Genomic DNA, 23,808 nt, shown 5'->3' on the forward strand with positions numbered 1-23,808 from the left:
AATTTCCTAAGAAAACGTGGTCCTAACTACAACTACACAGTGGGGATCACCAATGGGTAACGTATATGTCTGTGTGTACAATATGCATACATGTTTACACCCTTTTACACATTTATAGATAAGTATCTACAGAGAAAGCATTATGGATATGTACATATATGGTTCTTTACTTCATAGGGACATCACCGTAATCACTATAATATATGTGAACACATGCATATATATGTATGAATGTTATGCATGTAGGTATGTTTTCTGTGTCTACATATATTTGTGTTCAAGTATGGCTTTTGATATACTTTTTTGTCCTATGTTGGCAGGGTATACCCAGATGTGGGTCCCACGTCTGGGCATCCCCTGACAACTAATCGTGCCCTTAGTTGGCAGGGGATGCCCAGATGTGGGTCCTTTGCTCACTTTGCCACTGGATTCAAGCTAGCCTGGCTGATGAGGGGTGTTACCCAGAAACCTGTCCCAGGATGCTTGTTTCCGGTCCAGGGAAGACCTGGCTTGGCAGTTCGGGCTGGACGGTTCCTATGAGGAATAGTCCCAAGACTGATTTGCATATGGCTGGGTCTGAACTGGGGTGGCGAAGTAAGCTAAAGAACGATGATGGATTCAACCCAGATCTGTGATTGGGTGTGAGTGTCCGAAATGTCTCAGCCATCCGTCCATTTGTTTGCCCTAATTTGGAGTGTATGCCCAGACGTGGGTCCCTTGCTCACTTTGCCACTCGATTCAAGCTAGCCTGGCTGATGAGGCTTGTTTCTCCAAAACAGACGTTTAATTTAAGGTGAGCAGATTCAGAGTGTTGGTGATGTTCCAGGGTGCTCTATAGAAAGTACCTGTTCTCCACCTAAACGTAGGAACTACCCAGAGTTCCCTACTTCCCTTTCTGCATAATTTATGTGGCACTCGAAGCCTGAAAGAATATTTGATTCAGCATGACAATGTTTTTCCATACCCATCAAGCAGGGAAGCAAAAATACGGAGGCAGGGGGCTTAAAAAGTGACATTCTCAATTTTAATACCCATAGATTTCTCTACTGACAGGAATAACACCAAATTTGGCATGATAGCAGAACTTTAAAAATAAAATGGTGGGCTTAAACCAAAGTAGTATCTTGACAGTTAATACACAAATGGCCTCTGCACCCAAAATTGAAAGAATACACAAAATTCATTGGACAAGAAACTTTTTCTCCAGTTGTCAATTTTGAGATCCACTAAACCCACATGCAGCTTTGTGGATCAAAAGCTATCTGATTGTCTAGCCACAACTTGGGAAAAATGTTGCAGCCACCATTGGACTTGGAGCATGCACTAATCCCCTGGCAGGGCCAACAAATCCATGAGGGTTCATAACCCCCACTAGGAGTGCATAAAACATGGCAAGTGGTACTGGACCCTTGTTCTTCAAAGGTTCACAGATTCAGCTATGTGGTTCACAAACCCTTGCTGATTCATAGACCTATGATGGACTTTACACGGGGTGCGTAGGCCGCAATCCATAAGTTGGACAACAACCATGCAAACAAAAACTTGCATACCAAATGTAATGATTATGATCTGACAGAAGTTAAACCAATGTGCAACATCACCTAAAAGAAGAATGTAATTAAATACCAACCACAACATAAAAAATATTATATTCCGTTAGACCTGGCATCCTTGGTGTGGTTTTCCCCAAAATTTTAGCCTTCAACTCTCCTATTTTGCTGATTTTGTTTTTGCTGGCTTTAGAACTTTGAGCTCTTTACCGCTTCTAACCCATGCTAAAGTGCTTGTGCTGTCTCCCTAAAACATGATAGGATTCGCTTATACCCAATTGACGTATTAAATGTATGTGCACATCCCTAGTAAAGTGGCACTATGTGTGCCCAGGGCCGGTAAATTAAATGCTAATAGTAGGCCTAAAGCCCTGATTGTACCACCCACTCAAGCAGCACCATGTCTCAGGTCTGCCATTGCAGCCTGTGGGTGTTCAGCTTTTAAACAGCAATATCGACCTGGCAAAATAAACAGTTTACTAGGCCCAAACCTTCCTTTTTAATGCATACAAGTCGCCCCTAGGGTAGACTCCAGACAGCCAAGGGGGCAGGATGCAGAGTCTATAAAAAGTTGGGCATGTACTATTTAGTTTTACAAATCCTGGTCGTGATAAACTCAAATTTGTTTTTCAATACTCTACGGCCTGACTCTCCCAAAGGATAACTTTGGAGTTACCTTATTACATGGAAGCAGGCAAGCAGTTCATATTTGGTGTCTTTGGAATTGTAATAAAAAATTCTCTCTCATAGTGAAGTCGGAATCGGAAATACACTTTTGTAAATGTAACTTTTAGAAAGTTGGCATTTCTTTACCTTAGCCATTCAGTGCCTGCAGCCTGTCTCTTGGTCACATGACTAGGTGTAGCTGACAGTTAGGCTTTGTGTATTCCTCCTAGACAGCCAAACACAATAGAAAGCCTAGGTGTGCCAGTATGGGCCATCACTGGCAGGATGGGAAGGTAAAGCTGGGCACAACCCTACTTACACTTGAATAAGCTGTGCTCTGCCTCCACATAAAGGGCTGAATACCCACTGTAGTTAGTCTGGAGCCAAGGAAGGCAGGATATCTGTGGTCTTCAAAGTGAAACTCCTAGAAGTTTCCCCTAGTTCAAAGGAAGGCCTATTTATATAAATATTGAATCCCAGACACCAACTCTTCAGTGTACTTCTGGACCTGCGGATACTGTGCTGGAAGAAGGAATTCTGTGCAGTTGAAAAGACTGCCACTCTGCTGCACTCCTACTCTGAAGCACTGATGCCCTGCTGTGCTGACCTGCTGCTCTCTTGCATGGGTGAGAAGGACTGAACCTGAATCTGTTGAACCCAGGTCCCCAGAGTGACTCCAATGGTTAGTTGGCTGGCCTCCTGACTAGAGCGTCAGGGCAGAAGTCTCCAACAACCTTGAAACCAGGACCAGGAATCTGCCAGCTGTGAGTCCTATCTGCAAAGTGGTGCCACACCAGCCCTGGACCCTTTGTAGAGGGCTGGAAGGTGCTCTGCCACCCTTCTGTGGATACAGCAGATCTGATGCATTACCTCTGCTGTGTGGCACAATCCTAAGCAGAACCGATGCATCACCTCGGCTGCGAAGGTTCTCTCAGTGCAAGGAATCCGTACTAACCTCGCAGCCTTCATCGGAACCACCTCTGTGCGGAGCTTCACCGACAAATGCTCTTGCATCACAAATCTCTTGTCCATGGTAGCCTCTATGACAACGCAGGTTCTCGCATTGCAGCCTTGCAACTCTTCAGCTGCGTTACAGATCCTCGATGCTGGACTCTCCTCTCCACAATGGTACCTCAACAACACAGGGCCTCGCATCACAGCTCCACTGTTCCTCGAGAAACCCAATTTCTAACAAATTCAAACTACTAACTAATACTACAACAGTGTCTTTCACAGTTTTCATACTGTTAAGTGTAATGTGAGATGTAATGAAAAATTATTTGCATCAAGGGTGAAGTCAAGAGCACTGCATTTGGTGTGTGAGATACGTTTGTATTTCTCTTTAACAAGGTATGGATTATGTTCCACACTATAGCGTCCTGTCCAGCGTTGATACTCGTAAATGAATACACCACACGCGGAGCTTGGTATTACACGTCTATTCTGTCACTGCAAACTCAACATTCTAAATCTGAACTCTATTCACCATATCTGAACACTGATGTCACCGTTCTACGGAGCCCATCAGGAACCCAAAGGGTTGCGTCATCGCTAACTCACAAGACACTACATCTCTCCCTTGTTAAATAAAAAATAAAGAATTTTACAGATATACATATATGTACATTACAACTCCTCTATAAGTCTTTGTTGGGCTCTGACCAAATGCCCAGATCGTGTCCTCTGAGGCTGGGTGGAGAGAAGAAAAGCGTTCATGACTAGCAGTGGTGATGTAGGGACAGATGTAGTCAGCGGGCTCTCTAAAGTCTCAATCAGATCAGTCTCATCTCTGACATCAGGAACTGGTAAATGATGAGTCAGATGCCTGAAGTGTGGAGAAACTTGCGTGACAGACTTTCCAGGATAGTGAGCAGCCACCATGTGTCCTCTACTAGTCACAACTTTGAAAGGTTGAGCATTAAAGGGAGTATCAGAGTTGGTATTTCTCTGTTTTTATACCAATACTCGATCTCCTTCATTGAAAGTAGTGTTCTTGGCACATCAATGCTTATCGGCATATACTTTCATCTTTTGCTTACGGCACAAGCCTGTTTGAAAAAGTTCACTATCTGTTGTGGATCTTCTTTTGGTCCATTGTGGTAAATTGGTTGTCATGGCTCTCCCGAACATCAGGAGTCGACCGGTAAGCTCGAAGAGCAGCATGGAGAGCTGAAATCAGATCAAGCTTCTCCAATGTAGCACGCTGACAAGGTATTTTTAAGTGTGCTCATAAAGCGTTCGACAATGCCATTTGCTTGTGGCCAAAGAGGGGTGCTTTTCCGAGAAAGTTTCTAAATTCTCAACAGTTGAACAGTGGGCCATTGTAAGGAATTGAAAGAAAACCGCATGTTGAAATAAACTCCATCTACCTCTCGATTACTCTTTCTTGAGAGAGTGATGAGAGGTCTTCCTTATTTATTTATTTTTTTTTGATTTTTCAAAAACCTTTATTAGTGTTCTGAATCCGTACACCGCTATTTAGCCAACAACCCGGGGGCAGGCAGCATTTGTCAAATTTTCATATAGCAGGGTTGCAATACGTGCACAGTTCGCATACAGTCAATATAGCATGAATCTATAACATTTAACATAAACACATGTGAGAGATTGTCACAGGTCAACCCAATCAGTGTCCATCAATAGATCACAAGGTTCGCCGCTAGAAGTCCCTGATTATCAGCATGGAGCCATTCCCCCACCTCCCCTACCCCCGCTCTATATGTTCTCCCTGTGCCACCCTCAGTCACTTTCCTCCCCCTCCGAGTGGGCCAGCCAGTCCACCAATGGCTGCCAAATGTCCGCAGGCCTAGAGCGGAGTGGCATCAGTTCCCAATACGCCGTCAACTGGTTTTTGCAGTACAAGGCGGATTTCAGCCAACCCGATATCGTTGGTGGGGACTTCTGTTTCCATTTAAGCGCTATCTGTCGCTTGGCAAGCAGGAGTAGCATTGCCACCAGCTTTCTAGACGCACACGGTACCGGCAGCACAAAGCCCAGGAGGCCTAGCAATGGGTCGGGACCTAAGGGTATATGCATCATCAGACTCATGGTGCGAAACACATTCTCCCAGTACGCCCCTATCGGGCCACACGTCCAAGACAAATGATAAAAGGTGGCCTCCCTCTCCCCACATCTCCAGCAGGAGGCATCAGCCGACAGTCCCATTCTCACCAGTTGCAAGGGCGTACGGTACGTTCTGTGTAGGTAATTGAAGTGAATGAGCCTGAGCCTGTAGTTTGGGGATAAGTGTTCTAGTTGTGTGCAACAAAACGTCCATTGTTTTTCCGATATCTGTATATCCGCCTCCCTTGCCCAGGCCATCCTCGAGTCAGTGTGTGGAGCTGGTGTCGCGTTCTGTGTGGCCCTGTAAATCCTTGTTATCAATTTATGGGAGGATGCATTCGAGAGAACGTCCTCCAGTGCCGCCAGTGTCGGCGGTGCCTCCGGGAAGCCCGGGTATCTACGTTTGCACGCAGACCGCAGTTGATAATACAACAAGAGTTCCGTGGCCGTCGGGGTCGTAGTGTCTGTCATGTCCTGTATCTCTATAAAATTGTCATCCGGGTACAGGTCTTCTGCCACCTTCAGGCCTCTCTCGCTCGCTCTACGGACCACTGCTGCATCCGTGAGTGGTTCCAGCAGGGGGTTGCCATCCAGTGGCATGCTGGGGGCATACATGTCGCTCACGCCCGCTCGTTTGGCTATGCCTGCCCACGCCCATCGCACCATCTCCACCGTGTCTATGTCCTCATGCGGTCTCTTAAATTTTTTGTATACCGCCGTCTTGATGGGGCATGGGGACGCAACGTCTATCTCAATAGCTACGTGAGGTTGGTACGGGATCGGGTGGTGCCAGTAGTACAGGAACTGAGCTTGTGCACTGTACGCATATAGCTCAAAATCCGGCGCAGCTAAACCACCCTGCCGGAACGGGAGAGTTAGGAGGTTCCAGGCCACCCTGGGTTGCCGACCCGCCCATGTCATGAACGGTGCGGCTCACTTTAATGCCCAAGTATTTTACTTCCTCCTCGGCCCAGTCAATCTGAAATTCGGTGTGACACCTCACCGTGCTATCTGTTAGTGGCAGCATGGTCGACTTCGACCAATTAATATTAATTCCAGTGAGGCCGCTATATCTGAGCATCTCCCTCATCAGCGGATCGAAATTCGTCTCAGGGTCCATCATGTAGATGGTGATGTCGTCTGCATATAGGGAGATAAGTAGACCGCGCGATGTGAAGCCTATGCTCCTCTGGGTGTGGTGCTGCCGCATCCGTGCCGCAAGCGGCTCCGTAGCTACGGCAAAAAGTAGGGGAGAGAGCGGGCACCCCTGTCTCGTCCCTCTCGTGATCTGAATAGAGTCAGAGGTCTGCCCATTCACTCGCACCCTTGCAGTCGGGTGATTGTATAGCACGCCGATACGTCTGGCAAACAGCGGACTGAACCCCATTCTAGTAAAGAGTGCGTACAGGAACTTCCACTCCAGGGAGTCGAATGCCTTTGTCGCATCAAGTAGCGCAGCAGCGGCTTTCGATTTGGGGTCCAGATAGTGGAGCAGCCCAAACAGAACTCTCAGATTGTGTGAAGTGGATCTCTCCAAGACGAAACCCGACTGATCTGATAGCGCTATCTGCGGTAGCATATATTTTAGCCGATCAGCCAGCAGTTTCGCATAAATTTTGGCGTCCACATTGATGAGCGAGAGGGGACGGTACGAGTCCGGCTCAAGAGGGTCCTTGCCGGGCTTGAGTAGGGTGATGATCAGTGCTTCGCGCATGGATTGCGGGAGTATCCCTGATTCGACCGCTTCCTCAAAGGCCCTGTATAGTTTGGGCACCAGAATATCTACATACTCCTTGTAAAACTCTGACGTTAAGCCGTCTGGTCCAGGTGCTTTACCAGGCGGCATGCTCATTATGATAGCCCGTATGTCCTCCTGCGAGAATGGTAGGTCCATGTACTGTCTGGCCCCATCATTAAACCAGGCCAGGGCGATGGTATCTAGATAGTCCGTGATAGTTTGGTCGTCAGGCGCAATTTTTGACGTATAGAGTGTGCTGTAGTATTGCGTCATGACTCCGAGGATGGCCTTCGGCTCCCTCACTATGTCTCCTCCCTCATCTCTAATCTCTAGCACATAGTCCGCACCCCTGGGAGCACGGAGCATGTTAGCCAGCGTCCTGCCTGCCCTATCTCCCTCCCCGTACCGTCGTGCCTGCGCATCTTTCGCTAGAAAGGACACCTCTCTGTCTGCCTCTTCCTGGTATTGTGTGAGCTTCGTGCGAAACTCAGCCCTCACTCTGTCTGTAGGTGTGTCTTGAAGTCGAGCCTCGATCGCTGCTAGCTCAGTTTCTAATGTTTGCAAGGTGCTTCTGATTGATCGGAGTACACCTGTCTTCAGTGACATGCAGCACCCCCTTATCACCACCTTACAGGCCTCCCATAACGTGCCCGGGGAGTCTACCGATCCCTCGTTCAGCTCGAAGTATTCCTCCAGTTTTACCCTCAGCTCTTGGCTAAATACCTGGTCTCTAAGTGCCCTGGAGGGGAACCTCCAGCTAAAAGGCTGGATGTAGGGTGTTGGGGTGGCTAGGGTAAGACATACTGGCGCATGATCGGACAGTGAGCGCGGTAGGTGTGTTACATCTGTCACAAGTGTATGGACGTCCCCAGAGAGCAGCCAGTAATCGAGTCTAGACCATGAGGCTCTGTGCATTGTTAGACAAGTACCTTCCCGGGCTCCCGGGTGAAGTACTCTCCAGGAGTCTATCAGGCGAGCCTCCGAGATGATATCCCACAGCATAGCCGCCGCCTTGGGGTGGTGTTCTCTCGCAGTACCCTGTCTATCCATCGTGTCTGAGAGCACAACGTTGTAGTCTCCTCCCCACATAACCGCTGCCTGCCCTTTAGTCTGCACTTTGTACCAAAGATCGTTATAGAACTCAGGGTTGTCATCATTAGGGCCATACACCTTCACCAGAATCATCCTCATACCACACAGAGTTCCTACCACTATGATGTACCTCCCCTCTGTATCCAACTGTACCTCAGATGTTGTCCAGTGAAGACCCCGCCTAATGAGTATCGCTACCCCCCGGGAGTAGTTGGAGTAGGGTGCATGCAGTGTTACCCCCCATCTATTGCTACGGAGCATCGCAGCGGCATTGGCAGTCAGGTGGGTCTCCTGCAAAAACATATGTCAACATTCCTTCGCAGCAAGTAGGCTTGTACCAGCCGGGCCTTGCGCCTATCGTTCAAGCCGCGCACATTCCAGGTTAACAATTTAATGTGAGCCATAATCAGCATTGTGAGTATGTAGCGTCATTCCCTTCCGCAGTACATTCACTAGGGTACAACGCAATCGATCACAATCAGTCAACATGCAATATCTGGCGTCCAAAGTGCTCTGGGGCCTACCTCGTGCATCTGTATAGGTATTCGCTGCCTGTGACATCAGCCTCTCAACAAAACAATTAGCAACAGTGCTCTGCAATCCCAAACCCCCCCAACCCCCACCCGCTCCAACCCCCCAATCAGGTCGTGCAATGCTATCCCTCCCCCCCACCCAAACATCAAGCACCCTGTAAGGCAGTTCAATAGTTCAAGTACAATGGGAGTCATCCCTCGGGGAACGCGGGTCTTACGCACACTAACCCTGTACTCATGCCAGGGCGACCGAGCGCCGGCCTGACAGCGCTCCCATGTGGACCTCCCCCCCCATCATACATGTATCAGTAACGGCCCACTTATCTTAATACAGGGGATCTGCAGCGTCCGAGGCCCTCAGCAGTCCTCCCCGGCCCTTGCATCGCATAGTGGCAGCAAGGATGGTTCAGAGTTCGCCCCTCCGTCACTCTACGTCACTTAGAACAGCTCTCTCTTCAGGTACCTCAGGAGCCGGCTGATTCTTGTGATCTCGCGAAAGTTGCTTTGCATATTTCAATGCTGCCTTGGCGTCCACAAAAAAGGAAGGTTTGCCTGGGCCTTGTACCCTCAGCTTGGCGGGGTATATCAGCGAGTATTTGGTCCCAATTTGCTGGAAGATCTTCTTGGCCGGGACGAATTCCCTCCTGGCCGCCTGAACTTGCATGGTGAAATCCGGGAAGATCGAGATGTGGTTTCCCTGATATTGGAGGTCCTTTACATCTCTTGCCATGCGCAAAATGGTGTCACGGTCCCTGTAGTTCAGTATGCGCGCTATGATTGCTCTCGGCGGAGCCCCCGGTTGAGGCTGGGGACCCAGCGTCCTGTGCGCCCTTTCGACCAGGAACATTTGGGAGAGGCCTGACCCGAATAGTTCTGACATCATGGTCTCCACGTACACCTCCATTTTACCAATGTTGGTCGTTTCGGCCACACCCGTTATGCGGACGTTGTTACGTCTTGAGCGAGCTTCCAAGTCCTCATTCTTCTGTTGGATTAGCGTCAAGACCTTGTCCATGCCTCGTATTTTCCGGTCCATAGCAGTATGACCCTCCTCCGTTTCAGTCACACGCGTTTCCAGCACGTCCATCCTGCCATCCTGCTTGTCCATGCGCCTGGTCAGGCCGTCCATACGCGCCGCCAAATCGTCCATCTTTTGATCTATCCCTTGGAGACTCGTTTTGAGTTCCTGAAACATGGACTTGATTTCAGAAGTTTGCGCGCCCCCATTATCATTTTTGGCCGCCTCATCTTCAGACGGCTCCTGGCCTGTCGTCCTCTGCTTGGTCTTATCGAAGGTAATCTTCGGCTGTCGCGTATCTGGTTTCCCCATCCTGCCTGGCGAACTCGGCGGAGGGAGCACAGAGAATCTAGACGTGCGCTGGCTCCGTCTAGCAAGGTCTGCAGCTTGAGGTGTCCCACTCAGCCTAGGCCTCTCCAGCGCCCCCGCAGTTAGCTGGAGCTGTGCACGCTTGTAGATTAGGCAGGTCGTGGCCAGAATGCCCTTCGCTTGCTTGTTTCGGCAGCTGAACAGCCCACTCAGGGGCCGGCGGTTCAAAATGGCGTCTCGCGCCAAAACATCAGGGTTCCAGCAGTCGAGCCCAGGTCCTGGAATTCAAGAGCAGTGTGCCACCACAAGTTTCAATCGACCCCAGGGGGCAGCGGGTGAGATCGTGCAGACACGGGCGGGGGGTGCCGCCAAAGTATTGTTCGCAGCTGGCGCTTCTGCCTGCTCCTCAGCGCAGTTTGGCCTCGCGGGGGGCCTGCAGTCCAAATTTGGCACCCTCGCCCCCACCTGGTTCTTGGACCGTCGGCGGCCTCCCCCGCTACTCTCCTTACCGCGTCAGCCCCAATGCAGGACGGTAGCGCAGTCTTCCGACCTCGCCGCCTCACAGTGCACCCCCGCTCCGGGCCAATCCAGTACGTTATGAATGGAGGAGGCGATCGGTCTGTTCAGGTACCGCCGCTGCTCAGCGCGGAGTTGTTGGGTGCCCCCACCGTCCCCCGGTGTGCAGGCCACGTAGCGCCGGGCTCCCCACTGCCCTCCTCCGGATCGCGGCTCACGCGAGGTCCCGGCTTTCCACTGGACTCAGGCCGCCTCTTCGCTCGCGGGCCGCCCGCGTCAGTGCAGAGCGGTCGATCTTTCCGCTTCGATTTTCGGACCTCCAGCGAGGAACCCCCGCCACTCCACAGGGCTTCTGAGCGGGAGAGGACCGGGATTACCGTCCGTTGAAAGGATATTTTCCGGATTTATTAGCTCGGTCGGCGGAGCTGCGGGTCTAAGCAGCCATTCCGCCTCGCGTCCAAGCCACGCCCCCAGAGGTCTTCCTTATTAATGGAAAATGGGAGTATTCATCAATAGTCACCATCAGGTGATCTCCATTATCAAGAGGACCAAAAAAATCAATATTGATTCTCTTCCATACATGTTTTGTTAAATTAGACATGTTAAGTGGTTTTGGGAAATAAACAATTGCACAAAAGACAGGCCATCAACTCTCTTTCAACTCTCTTGTCAAGATGAGGAAACAAAACTCAGTCTTGAAAAGCTCATTTAGTGACAACAATTTCATGATGTCCTTCATGGGCCACTTTAATTACTTTTTGTAGGCTCTCGCACATGACAATTCTCAAACCTCGTAAGACACTACCTTCTTGAGTAATGGACAGTTCATCTTTCTAATTTTTGAACTTCTGCTATTCGCTGTCATGTGTGAGAGGTCAAGTATGCGGTTTCCAGGACTGATGTACAATAACGTGTTTTGGTATCAACATGTCACTATCTTGCAGCAATGACTTGTTTCAATGAAATAGCACCAGGTTTTATGGACTTTACGATGAAGTTAATGTAGGCTTCAACAGCTTTGAATGGGGTACCATTGCATCGTACTGCCACTCGTGAAAAGTAGTCAGCAGGATTTTGATCTTTCCCGGGTCGGTGCATGATAGTGTAGGCATATCCATGTGGTAGCAAACGTTACCGTTCAATTCTACGATACATCTCGGCTTTTGGATTGCTAAAGATGGTAAGCAATGAATGATGATCTGTTACAAGACCAATAGGTTTTCCATATAAGAATACATGGAAATGTTCCCAAGGCCACGCCACCGTCAAACTTTCTTTCTCAGGTTGTGAAAAGACACATTCAGTTTGTGCTTGTATATGCCACAATATGCCTTCCAGCATTTGGGTATCCGCTATGTTGGGCAAGGATCACACCCAACCCGACTGGGCTTACGTCAACAACAACCTCTGTATGAAGCTTTGGATCAAAGTAGGCCATTTCAGTGGCATTCTCAATTGCATGCTTGATTTTTTTAAAACTTTGTTTACATTCATGTTACCAGTAAAATTTTGCATTTCTTTTTGTTAAGTCTCCTAAGGGAGCACACACTGTGGCAAAGGCATGTATGTATCTGAAACAGTTACTGGCTTAGCCAAGGAATAAACATAAAATGGTATCATCTTGTAGGGGTCTGATGGCTGAAAAAGCTTGTACTTTAGTTGGATCCGGCATCATACCCCCAACGGAAAAGATATGGCCAAAGAATTAGAGTTTTGTTATGTGGAACACAAATTTCACGGCATTCAGAGTTAAATCTGCATCAGCAGGTAAACAGCACTTGTCAGCTTTATGATGTCCCTATTGTGTAGCTATAAAAACCAATTTGTCATCACTGTAATTGAAAGCATTCATGACAGGTTGTATGATATGTCAGATGACATCTTGACAAAGGTCTACAGTTGATGACACACCAAAACATGATTGTTTATATCTGAACAAACCAATATGAGTGGAAAAGGTGGTAATGTACCTGCAATTTTCTTTGAGTTCGAATTGATGCTATCCATTGTTCAGATCAAGCGAAGAGAAGACGTTGTCACCATTTAGCCGAGTGATCATGATGGCAATGTGCTGACCGGGATGTTGTTCTCTTTCAATTTCCTTGTTAGCCTGAAGCATCTAAACATAGATGCGTACAGCTTCTTCACTGTCCTTTTTAGGCACTACCACTAAAGGCAAAGCTCATGGAGTTTGACCAGTAGATCACACAATGATATCATGCCTTGGTAATGTGCCTGGCTCTTTTTCAACAGCTTCTTGTAGATGAGATTCAATTAATCTATGCCTTTATGCAAGAGACAAATGTTGTCATTGATATGGATTTGTACTTTCTTTGTCTTAAGTTTTCTTAATCCATGAAACAGCAACAGGAACCAACTTACTATTTCGCAATGAGCGTTCATGTTGGAGTTCACAGATATCAGTCTCATACCAGCAGCAGTATTGAAAATGAATAGCAGGCACTTGATGCAGTACCTTGAAGTACATTAATGGGGGCTTGCTCTTTTGTCTTTTGGTGCTACATGGTTGCCACGAATGAACCTTGACTCTTTAATGGCGCTGATGCAGCCCATGTATTCCTTTTAGTCTTAGACGTGTGAGACAAGGCAACGGAGACAGTTCATTGTATTTCTCCTCAGGCATATTGTTCACAGACCCACCACAGTCAATATTAAAAGGTATGGAGCAACCATTTACTTTTAGTGTAATTTTTGAACAATGTTTAAATGACTTTTGTGATTTTACTCATTGACTTTTCTTTGACTCAAATTCCTTATTGTTATGCGGCCAGTCCAACATGCGTACGTTTTTCTGAGGTAAACATTGCACATCCATCTTCTTCACTGTCTCTTGACAATGAAACTGAAGTATTCTCGGACGAAGAATTAGACGACGGTCGACTTTATTTAGTGTCGATTTGCCTCAGCTCAAGTTGCCGCTTGGCATAGTGGGCATGCTTAGAACATTGTTTCTGGAACGCGTGGGCGTCCATTTTGTTTTCTCACCGTGACGCACTTAGATTTTCCCATCCCTTGCAAACCGTTACAAAATGGTTCTCCTTCCCACAGCCTTTGCATACTTGTCCAATGCAGGCACATTTTATGTGGAAATGAAACTCCACATCTAAAGCACTGCTTCTTTTTCCTTGGTGACATAACTTTGTGTCCTTCAACTTTGTGTCCTTCAGCTTTGTGTTTCTGCTTACTTTTCAAGTTCATGAATGTCTCGCTCTGGGCACCTCTGGCCTCCATGTCAGTAGCTTGCTGATCAGCACATTCCTCAGCGCTGGCAGCCATAAGAACCCACTACAGACAGAGTTTCTCTTAGCATTCATTATCTGAATGAGTCTAACAGATATCTGATAACTCAAAGACATATAACTTCTTCATCATTAAATTAATTGAACATACAGTGTTTGATGTGCGTATCAAGTTTCTCAACAAATGTGTTGATTGTTTAACCAGCTTTCTGTCATTCCTGACTGAAAATATATCTTTCAGAATCAACATTCGGCATTGGACTGAACTTGAGATTTAATGCTTCTTTGATTTGACAATAAGTGACTTCGACAGTTTGCAGCAGTTTCTTTATTACCTCGTTTACTCCTTCACAGGATAGATTTTTGAGGTTTTGACAATCTTCTTGCTATCTGATTCTTCCAATGCTTTGATGAAATCATCAAATGTTTCTATGCAGGCAGTCCATCTGTCGTCAATATTTGTCTTTTCAGCCATGTTGAATGAAGGTGGTGGTTTCAGGAAACCATTTATGGAACTTACTGATGCTAAGAGTGGAGTTTTCTTCAGTACTGTTTGCTGTCTGATGGGACCTGCTTCATTAACACAATCTCTAAGACCTTGCGTCGCACGGATAAATTTGGGTAATGTGGCCTCTTTCTACGCATCCATTGAAACCCTTCAATTTCTGGAGACCTTTGGAGTTGTTCTGAGTCTCCACCAGGCAGCTTAAATGCTGTGCCGCTGCAAGGATTGACTGCTCTGTAGGTACAACCCTTGTGCTTCAACTTGAGTTGATTGCTTGCTGCTGAGCTCATAGGGCTCTCTTTATTTATAGAGGCTCTGGTAAGTACATCAAAATGATTTATACTGTATATTCTGTCAACTGCCACTTCCTTGTATTTGATCATTGCTTCCTTCAGCACTTCTTTTCTGTACCTGGTTGTTTCCGCCTTCAGCGTTATTGTTCAATATGATTGATAGCTCATTGTTGCACAGTGGCACAGTACATCTTTCACTAGCAGATTTCTGGCCAACAATCAGTAAACTTCTCTGTATGCTGATGATGCTGTCCTGACAGCGAGGGGTCTACAACTTTTGTTGAACTCCTTTGTACAATTGATGGAGGGCCTGGACTTCTTGGTCAATCACAGCAAATCATTCGTAATGTAGGTGAGTCTTCATCCAGCGAAGTCCTATACATTTACAGTAGGGGCTATGCCGATCCCCAAGACTGATGTCTTTTCCTACCATGGGGTAGTGTTCGATGAGGCCCTGAATTGGCAACCCTGGGCAAGCCGAAAGAAATGGGATCTGGCCAGGGGGATTGCTGCTTTTTTAACTTTGCTTCCAGACTCGGAAGCAGACCGATCGGGGTACTCATGCAGATCTATAAAGCTAAATGTATCTCAAAGGTCCCCTACAGGAGCGAGATCTGGGGCTGCACTGAGCAGGATGCATTGCAAATTGTTGAAAACACTTTTCTGAGACGGATACTCTGTTTACTGCAGTGCGTCCCATCTTTTGTAGTGCACAAAGAATTAGGGATGGCCTTCCTCTCAGATGTTTTGTCCTTTATCTTTTTGGATGAAAATCTGGAATAAGAAGAAAAATGCCCTTAGCAAGGACATTTTAAGGGACTGCCTTTCCCTTGACCACGCCAACCGTATTAGCTGGCTCAAGAATGTTGGAGAATGTTTTACCAGACAGGTAAGGCCAGATCTATTTGTGAACCCTGAGGATATCTGCAGTAGGGAAATGACTTGGATGAAGGAGAACTTTTTTTAAAAAGTATATGTGGGCCAGAGATGAAGTGGAGCTGAGGAAGTCTAGTATGCATAGGTACCTCTTATTGAAAACTCACATCAACTGAACCCTATCTTTTATGGTTTAAAAGTACTCATGACCGTTTTTTATTGACCAGATTTCAATTGAATCTCTTTCATTATCTTCTGACCGATCCTCGTGGTGCACATAGAGGGCAGTGCCTCCCACCCTGAGGCTGTGAAGGAAAGTCTCCACAGGATATCATGCACTTTTTAATGTTCTGTAGCTTTTACGAGTTCCCCGGAAAGTCTTTTATCATCCCTTTTCTTACAAAAGCAAGTTTTACGCAGTTGAGGCCCACTATTATTTTTTTACAAACCATTCCGTATTGTACGTTATTAGTTTTTTAAGGGCTGCTATTAGGCTTAGGTGCAGTTGTGATTAACCTTGATGGTTATTTATCTTTCACTGTGTTAACATGAACTTGGTTTTAACATGGTCCATGTTTACAAATTTGAATTTAATGGAGATCGTGATGGACAGTTTTATTGCCATTGTTATAGTCCTTGCTATCAAGTTTGTATTTTATGGTGCCTTGATGATGTCTTTTCATACTTTGGACCTCTTAGTTCTTGACATAGTGCTTGCATTTTAACTTTGTATTTACAGATCCATAATGGTCACATTGTAATGTATTCTGCATACTGGATAGTGTTTTTTTTAATTGTGTTTGCTTGACTTTTATGGGTTTCCTCGCAAAAACTGAATAAAATGTTAATGATGAGTAAACGTATCAGTGAGACTTTTGTTCTTCAAAAGCTTCACTCTGGCTAGTGTGGAGCTTTAACTCCACACACACCAAACATCGATCTTCACCTTGACTGAGGTATGAACAACAGTGGTGTAGCTAAGCCTTAGGCCGCCCGTGGCGGCTCCTGCATTTGCCGCCCATTGCGGCGTGATCAAAAAGCCGCGGGGCGTTTGCTGACTATTCATGCGCCAGCGATGGCCGCTATTAAGACCGGCAGGGGGGATGCCAATTCTTTCGGCCACAATGGCTGCAGGTAAGAGCGGGGCAAGGGGGAACCGACCGCCACCCCCAAAACTCATGCCGCCTGGGGGGGTCCACCCCCTCACCCCCAGCTGCACCACTGACGAACAGTTTGTTGGACCACAGCAAACTCTCTGGGAGAGCATTGCCAGTTGTGGGGTTACGTATCCCCCTACCTGGTATGACAAGTCTTTAATCCTCTGCGTGTAACTATGAACTCAACATTCTAAACATGAACTCTATTAACCACATCTGAACACTAACGTCATATTTCTGCAGAGTTCTTCAGGAACCAAAAAGGTTCCGCCATGGTTAACTCACAAGACACTACACACACCATAACATGAAAATGTACGTTTTTTTCAGATTTAATTAACTACCATACCTGAACCTTAACTGTTGCTTTTTAAGTGAATTTATAAGGTTTTTGAAAACATAGAAAACCTATAAAACACTGAAAATCACAAGTTATGGTATACTAACCATAATTTGCATCATTGTGATGCACTGCTTATGACTTTACATGCAACATGATTCATGGCATAATACCAGACATCATTGATGACATTTGAAATGACAGAATTGATTGCATCACTGATGATAGCATTCAGAGGTACTAATACTCTGACTTTGCCCCTGTATTGCAGGGGTTTCTGTGCCCAAAGCTCTGTGAGTGACTAACCTGCATTATGCACATTCTACAGCTGGTAGATGGCTGCAGCACCTTGCCTTTGTCTAACCCTTCACAGAGGGTTAATATGCACTGCACATTTCCTTCAGTTGTGCTTGTAGGGGTTGGCTATAGGAACTAACCTCCAGTCACACCCTACTACATACAGCTTTAGTTCACTATGCATAGCCTCTGGCTTTGTACCGCAGGGGTTGGCCACAGGGTCTGATCTAGGGTCGAAAAATGCACATAACCCTCCATGGGCAGCTAATTCATGCTGCGCACAACGTTCAACTGTGTGCAGCAGTGGTTGGCTGCAGGGGGCCTTCAAACGGGACTTGTGTCAAAATATTTATTACCAGCCAATCCCTATAAACACACCCATCAGCCCTGAAAAGTTGGGGTTAGCCACAGGGTTTGGCCAACTACAACCCCTTCATCTAGCCCTTTGCAAGCAGCCGATCCCCACTGTGTATGGCCTTTGGCTGTTCATAGTTGGGATTGGAAGCAGGGCCTGGCCATAGGCAGTCAACCTCTACCCCATACATTTGCTGGCCCCTTTTTTCCTATTTTTTTTCATTTTCTGTTAGCGGTTCAGAGCCTTTAGTCAACAGCGCTATTGTAGATGATGTCATAAATACCGTCATTTAAGATGTCATTAATGATGTCATTCAACATGTCATAAGTAATGTCATATGTAAGGTCATAAGCCGTTCATGAAGGCGGCATGAGTTATGGTTATCATAATTAACTATCAATGGTGAATTCACTAAGTTGTTTTGGTTTTGTTTTCTAACCATAACTTCACTTTAACATTTTGCTTTAAATGAGCAAATTTCAGGTTTCCACATTCAACTGTTCCTCACTCCTAACCATCTTTGTACAGCTAGCCCCAAGGCTCTCCACCCATCCTTCTGTGAGCACGTCCTTCAGCCATGCTCAGAAGGGGTTTGGGCAGTGGGCCAACTACCTCCGCATTGGTTCTTTGGCGTGAATTTTGGTGCTTGACGTGTTTGTGTGGGCTTTCTTTGAATGGCGTCCACTTTTTCCTCTTTGATCTGTGGGAGCCGGGTAGTCGATGGAGTGGCCACAGTGGAATGTAGGGCGGCTTCCATTACCTCCGCCCTGGCATCGGACAGTTCGTGGGACCGAGCTAGGACCAGGATCTCATGGAGGGAAATGCCCCGCTGGCGTAGTATCAGCTTTCTCAGCAACTTGGATCGACATCCTACGATGATTTGGTCTCGGATCTCCTCTCTCGGCTCTCTGAACGGACATGTGCAAGCTAGCCGGCGGAGCCTTGCGTAGAACATGTCTACGGACTCGGATTCAGTCTGCCAGGCCCTCTTAAACTTGAACTTTTCAAAGTCATTGTTAAGTTGCGGGTCGAAATGGGCGTTCAGCGCATTGACCGCCGCATCATAGTCGTCATCTTCCCCAGTGTTTGGGAGTGTTTCGAAGAGATCGTAAATTTCCTCTCCCCCATAGTAGATGAGGAGTGACCTCTTGACGGTCCCATCAGTTTCATGTGTCCCTTTGAAGTAGTGGTTGAGTCTTCCCACCCATGCCTTCCATCTGGGGGCTGCAGTAGCCGGGTCGGCGGATTCGCTAAACGGGGGCAGGGGTGCGACGGCAGTGTGTGCGTTTGTCGGCGGCGGGTGCCTCGGCGCGGGCCCTGGGTTCCCTCCTGCTCCTTGCTGTGCGGATGCGGCCGCTGGCGCTGCTGCTGTGGCTGCCGGCGCTCGGTCACTCATGGCGGTGTCGCGACGCAATCGGGCGTAGCTCCCTTGTGTTCTGCGTCAGTGGTGGCGCTTTGCTTTGCTTGGTGCTGGAATGGACGTGTGCGGTCACTCCCTGCTCCGTCGGCTTCCTGTGGGGTGCGACCCCTGTGCTCGCTGGCTCAAACCGTCCTCACCACGGCGCCGTGTGCAGATGGGTGGGCTTGCTCTAGCCCTCGCACCCTTGTGTCTCTGTGCCTTTAGATTACACGCTACTCCTTCACTTCTTCTCCCCCTTTTGCTTTTCTTGTGCTCATCTTCCCCCACTCTTCTGTGCAGTTTCCCAAATCCTGGTTTAGCCAATGCTTGATGCGAGTGCCTACACGTGCTGTGCAGGGCCTCGCTTGGCCTTTGGTGCCGGAGATGGTCGTCTGCGCACGTCCACGGACACCGAGCGTGTCGCAGAGGTGCTTCTGCCTCGCACACGGCGGGAAGGGGGGGAGGGCCGTGCGCGCGCGCGCAGGCACCACGAAGGACAGCCCCGGCCGGAGCCTCCGCTTCAGTCCGCACCGGCGTCTTCAGCCGCTCGTGTCAGAGCGGACGGTTCTGGGCTGGCAGGGCCTCTGGAGGTGTCCAGAAGACAGGTAGACCGCAGCGGGGCACAGCGGCGCGGGCTGGGGCAAGTATGCGCTTCTCACTCACCCAGGCGCCGCAGCATAACCGGGGGCCCGCCAACCGAAAGCGTTCCTTCTGGCAGGAGACGCGTGGGCAGGCCCGCACCGGTCGACGGTCAGTCGCGGGCCGGATCGGGCATGCAGGGACCCTCGTGGCGCCTCTCACCCTCAACTCGAGCGGGGCAGGACAGACGCAGTTGGGCTCCGCGCGCCTCGAAGCTTGCAGGCACACGTGGGTATAAGTGTACCGGCCTTGTCGCCAATATGGAGGGCTGCTCAGCTACAGGCAGGCCCAAGACTTATTAAATGATTACGAGACCACACTAGTTATGCTGGGTGTAGGCGGGAAGACCCCGAGCGGTCTCCCGCAGGTTTATTTATCCCCTCGGTGCGAGCCCGCCCCGAGGGGTGTGGGGATGCATGTGGTGTTCGATACAAAATAGAGGAGCGCCCGGGTGGCACTCTACACTATCTAGAGATGCATCACTGCACAGTGTTTGGAAGTGTGCTCTACATGTAACACAGCCCCTGGAGTTATTCACAAACCATGGCCTTCCAGTGCCCTAACATGCTACCACTGAGCAAGACAGGAGACAGAAAAGGGAGTAATGGAAAAGAGAGTAAAGTAATGCTCCTGATGATACGAGCTCTTAGCGACGAGCATTAAAACATTTTATGATATTACGACTACCCTCACAGGCACCATGGACAGTTTTACAAAACTCTTCTATCACTGCACCTACATTCTTGCACCAGTCTCTGGGAATCTCCCTACAAGTATTTACGTTTGACACAGGGCCCTAGTTTCTTGTGCTCATCTGCGTTTTACTCATCATTACAGCTGCAGTGTAATTATTTCTGTCACGCCTGCCAAGGTACTGTAGTTCCAATTCCCTGCACTCTCTGGAGCGGGTCCATTAGTCACTCATTAAAAATAAATAGATCTTCATTTGTGCATTTATTTTGTGCCGCCTTCAAAGCAGCCTCAGCAGTTACAACGCGTAATCTAAATAATTCACTCTCCTTACAACGAGGTCTGCGTACGTTCTGGAATTAATTGATTCGCCTAAATGTTCCCTCAATTTACATAGAGTTTAAAGTCTTTAAATTCTTTCTAATGCACTTGTAGGTAAAGCAGAGCTGGCCAAATGTAACATTCTGGCCCACATCATGGGTTTAGTTATAATCCTGATTCGGTGGGGAACAGGACTTAAAAAGCACAGCTGGGTTACAATTTGTGCAGGAACAATGCGCTCGCATTTTACCCATGCAAAATGCAGCAGGAAAAACAGGGTCAATTTTGTGCAGGAATAAAACGCCAAGAATGAGGAAAAACGTGCAGTTCAATACATAGACACTGATTCCCACTTATATTACTGATTTAAAAGTGCCTAACTTCTATTGGTCTAGTTTTCCCACACCCCAGGAATCAGTACTTCTGGGTGCCCAATTACTGAGTGGGATAAACTGCATTCATTGTACAGAAGCGCCCTGCAGCGTTTTACAGTAATGGCTGCTCAAATAAGGGGGTCATAGTTGGGACCACACCTTGGGCGAGCACCCTTTGCAGGAAAGAGCTGCCAGCTCTGCACCCACTGCACGTTTATAGAGACCCTGCAATCATTGAGCTCCAAAGCTCGCCCTTTGAGGGACAATCTGAAGAACAATGAAGATCGCTTGGAGGTCAATTCATGTACTCGCCTGTTATATGAATACAAATTGATGGGGGTACCTAGCTGGCCAGGAATGGCCGCATGCATTTGTGGGTAAAAATAAAGCTGTACTGTATGGCTGTTGTCCCTCGGCTACGAATGGGGGATGTATTAGCAAAGAGAAGGATGAGAGAGAAAACTGGATGGGTCAAAGGTTTTGAGCACAGTAGGAACCTTTAATAAATAGAGCGGGTGTAGTTCTTAAGGGGATCCGCCTGGTGAAGAGCGTAATGAGATCTTCAGCTAAAGTCATCCTATTGAGGAGTGCTCAGAAACGTTTCAACTAGAAACAAATGATCATCAGCTCAATGTCAGTCCTTGGCAATGGACTGAATAACTATAGGATCTGGTGCAACCTTTTATTCTCTATAGGTACTTTTGTGCACACTGGCTAACTATTTAGGAAGCCTGCTCTGTTCTGCAGAACTTTAGATCCTGCAGGTCTAAACACCAATGAACACCATGAAATCATCAAGATAACAATTTATACCTTCCTCAACTCAAGTCACTGTATCGTTGTTCAGTGCCACCTCTTTGGAAACCCACAAAATGAGAGAACCATTGACTTGGCACTTCGAGCTTGTCTCTGCACATCTAGATGGCTGCACACTTCCGGGTTACATCACCAAATCGAACATCAGCACCCATCACAACAATAATGGACGCTCAGTACTCTGGCTTGAATCACTGAGACCCATATCTAGACCTCCCTTGCTTTGACTCTTGATGGTATGCGGTTAGGGAAAGATGTGTTCCTGTCTGTCAAAAATGTAAGCGCTGAATTTACAAACATTTCTAACTATCAGAGATTTTATCCATAGTAAGACTGAAAGTGGTATCTTAGAAAAGCTTATAGAGGATAGATATGTCACAACTTTCAGATAAAGTCCATTAACTTCTGGTTTCTTGATGTCAAAATTATCAACATTTTCAGGCTTCTTTTCCCACATACCATCTTAGATGTTCAAGTAGAGGGAGAGTATCCCGCCTCTCCAGTTCAGGTCCACATTAACGTTTCACCTTTGATAATATGCCTGGCACAGCAATCCAATAGCCCAATGAAACATCGGTGTGTCGCAATTTGCAACAAGAGTATAGCAAAGAGAACAAGGACCGGTAATGTCCAAACCACGTTTAATGAAAATATATATTTACTGAAACATTTGCAACAATTGTAGAGCAAAAAATTATATTAATAGATCCAGAATTAGTAATTATCAAAATCTGCCCAAATTAAAACAATAAGCACAGCTAAACAAAGCAAAGGGCTAATAGATGTCAAATGACTAACAGAATCATTGAGCCAGTGTTTGAAGGAACTGGTGTGCACTGTGAGCTGAGCTTGAACTGGGTATGAGGCATCACAGCTCCATTATGGTGGAATGAAAGAAACTGTTGTAAGGTATTGGGTAGAATAAGCTGCAGAAGATGCCAAGTTGTGACAAGGAGTTTGAAGTAGTGAAAATGCCTGGGAAGATGAGTTGGGGCAGATGTGGATATGTACCTGTAGATTCACAATTTGAATTTCTGTTGGGTCTTTGGGTTCTTTATCCAGTTATGATTAAGATTGCTTGAGCTCAGTCATCACCCCTAAGTAAACCTTATAGCTAATGAAAAGTCCTGGATTTCAGGAGGATCTAACAGTAAATCAGTCCCTCTGACTTCATATTTTAAAAGGAAAAATAATGTTGATGAAAACGCATTTATTCATGTGTTCATCCTTAAAGCAAACTAGGTTAGCCAATTGAAGTGAATCAGTTTGCTGAGTACATTCTACTCAACTACATAACAGAAATAATTCCTCAAAAATATGACAGTTAATGTGGTATGAATGTGAAAATGTAATGCTTGCGTAGCCATGCTAGAAAATTATGTAAGGGTAGACCATCCAGAAACTGAATCGAGAAAAGTTGTTCTGGTCTAACACCATCCCAAAGTTGAAACAACCCCACGTTCTGATAAGCTACTACCAGCAAGAACTCGCAAAAATGAAGAGTGATAATTCCCTAAGCAGATTGCGGTATTTGGCACAATTTTATCTAGAAGGGGGGTAGATCTGCCAGTTTTAGGGTGGGGTTTCCCCAAACTTTTTGCCTTCACACATTCTATTTTTTTTAAATTTGTTTATGTTGGAGTTAGGACTCTGTTCACTTTACCACTGCTAAACAGTGCTAATATGCTTGTGCTCACTACCTAAAACATGGTAATATTGGCATATTTAATTTACTTCTAAGTCTCTAGTGAAGTAGCATAACATAGACACAGGGCATGAAAATTAAATGCTACCAGTGGGCCTGCAGCACTTAATGTGCCACCCCCTTAAGTAGCCCTGTAATACATGTCTTATGCTTGCCATTGCAGCCTTTCAGCAGATTTAAACTGCTTATTCAACTTGGTAAAATAACCCCTTAGCCAAGCCAAAAACTCCCTTTTTAATACAGATAGGTCGCCCCAAAGGTAGACCCTAAACAGCCAATAGGGCTGAGTGCATTGT

At 47.0% G+C, this 23,808-nt stretch overlaps 1 protein-coding gene across 1 annotated transcript in view; it reads right to left on the reverse strand.

Annotated features, from left to right (window-relative positions):
* KCNH1 (potassium voltage-gated channel subfamily H member 1) overlaps positions 1-23,808 on the reverse strand; it is a 1,297,290-nt gene that overhangs the window by 825,670 nt on the left and 447,812 nt on the right. The window lies entirely within an intron of this gene.

Source organism: Lissotriton helveticus, chromosome 6 (assembly GCF_964261635.1).
Source record: "Lissotriton helveticus chromosome 6, aLisHel1.1, whole genome shotgun sequence".
Lineage (NCBI taxonomy): Eukaryota > Metazoa > Chordata > Amphibia > Caudata > Salamandridae > Lissotriton > Lissotriton helveticus.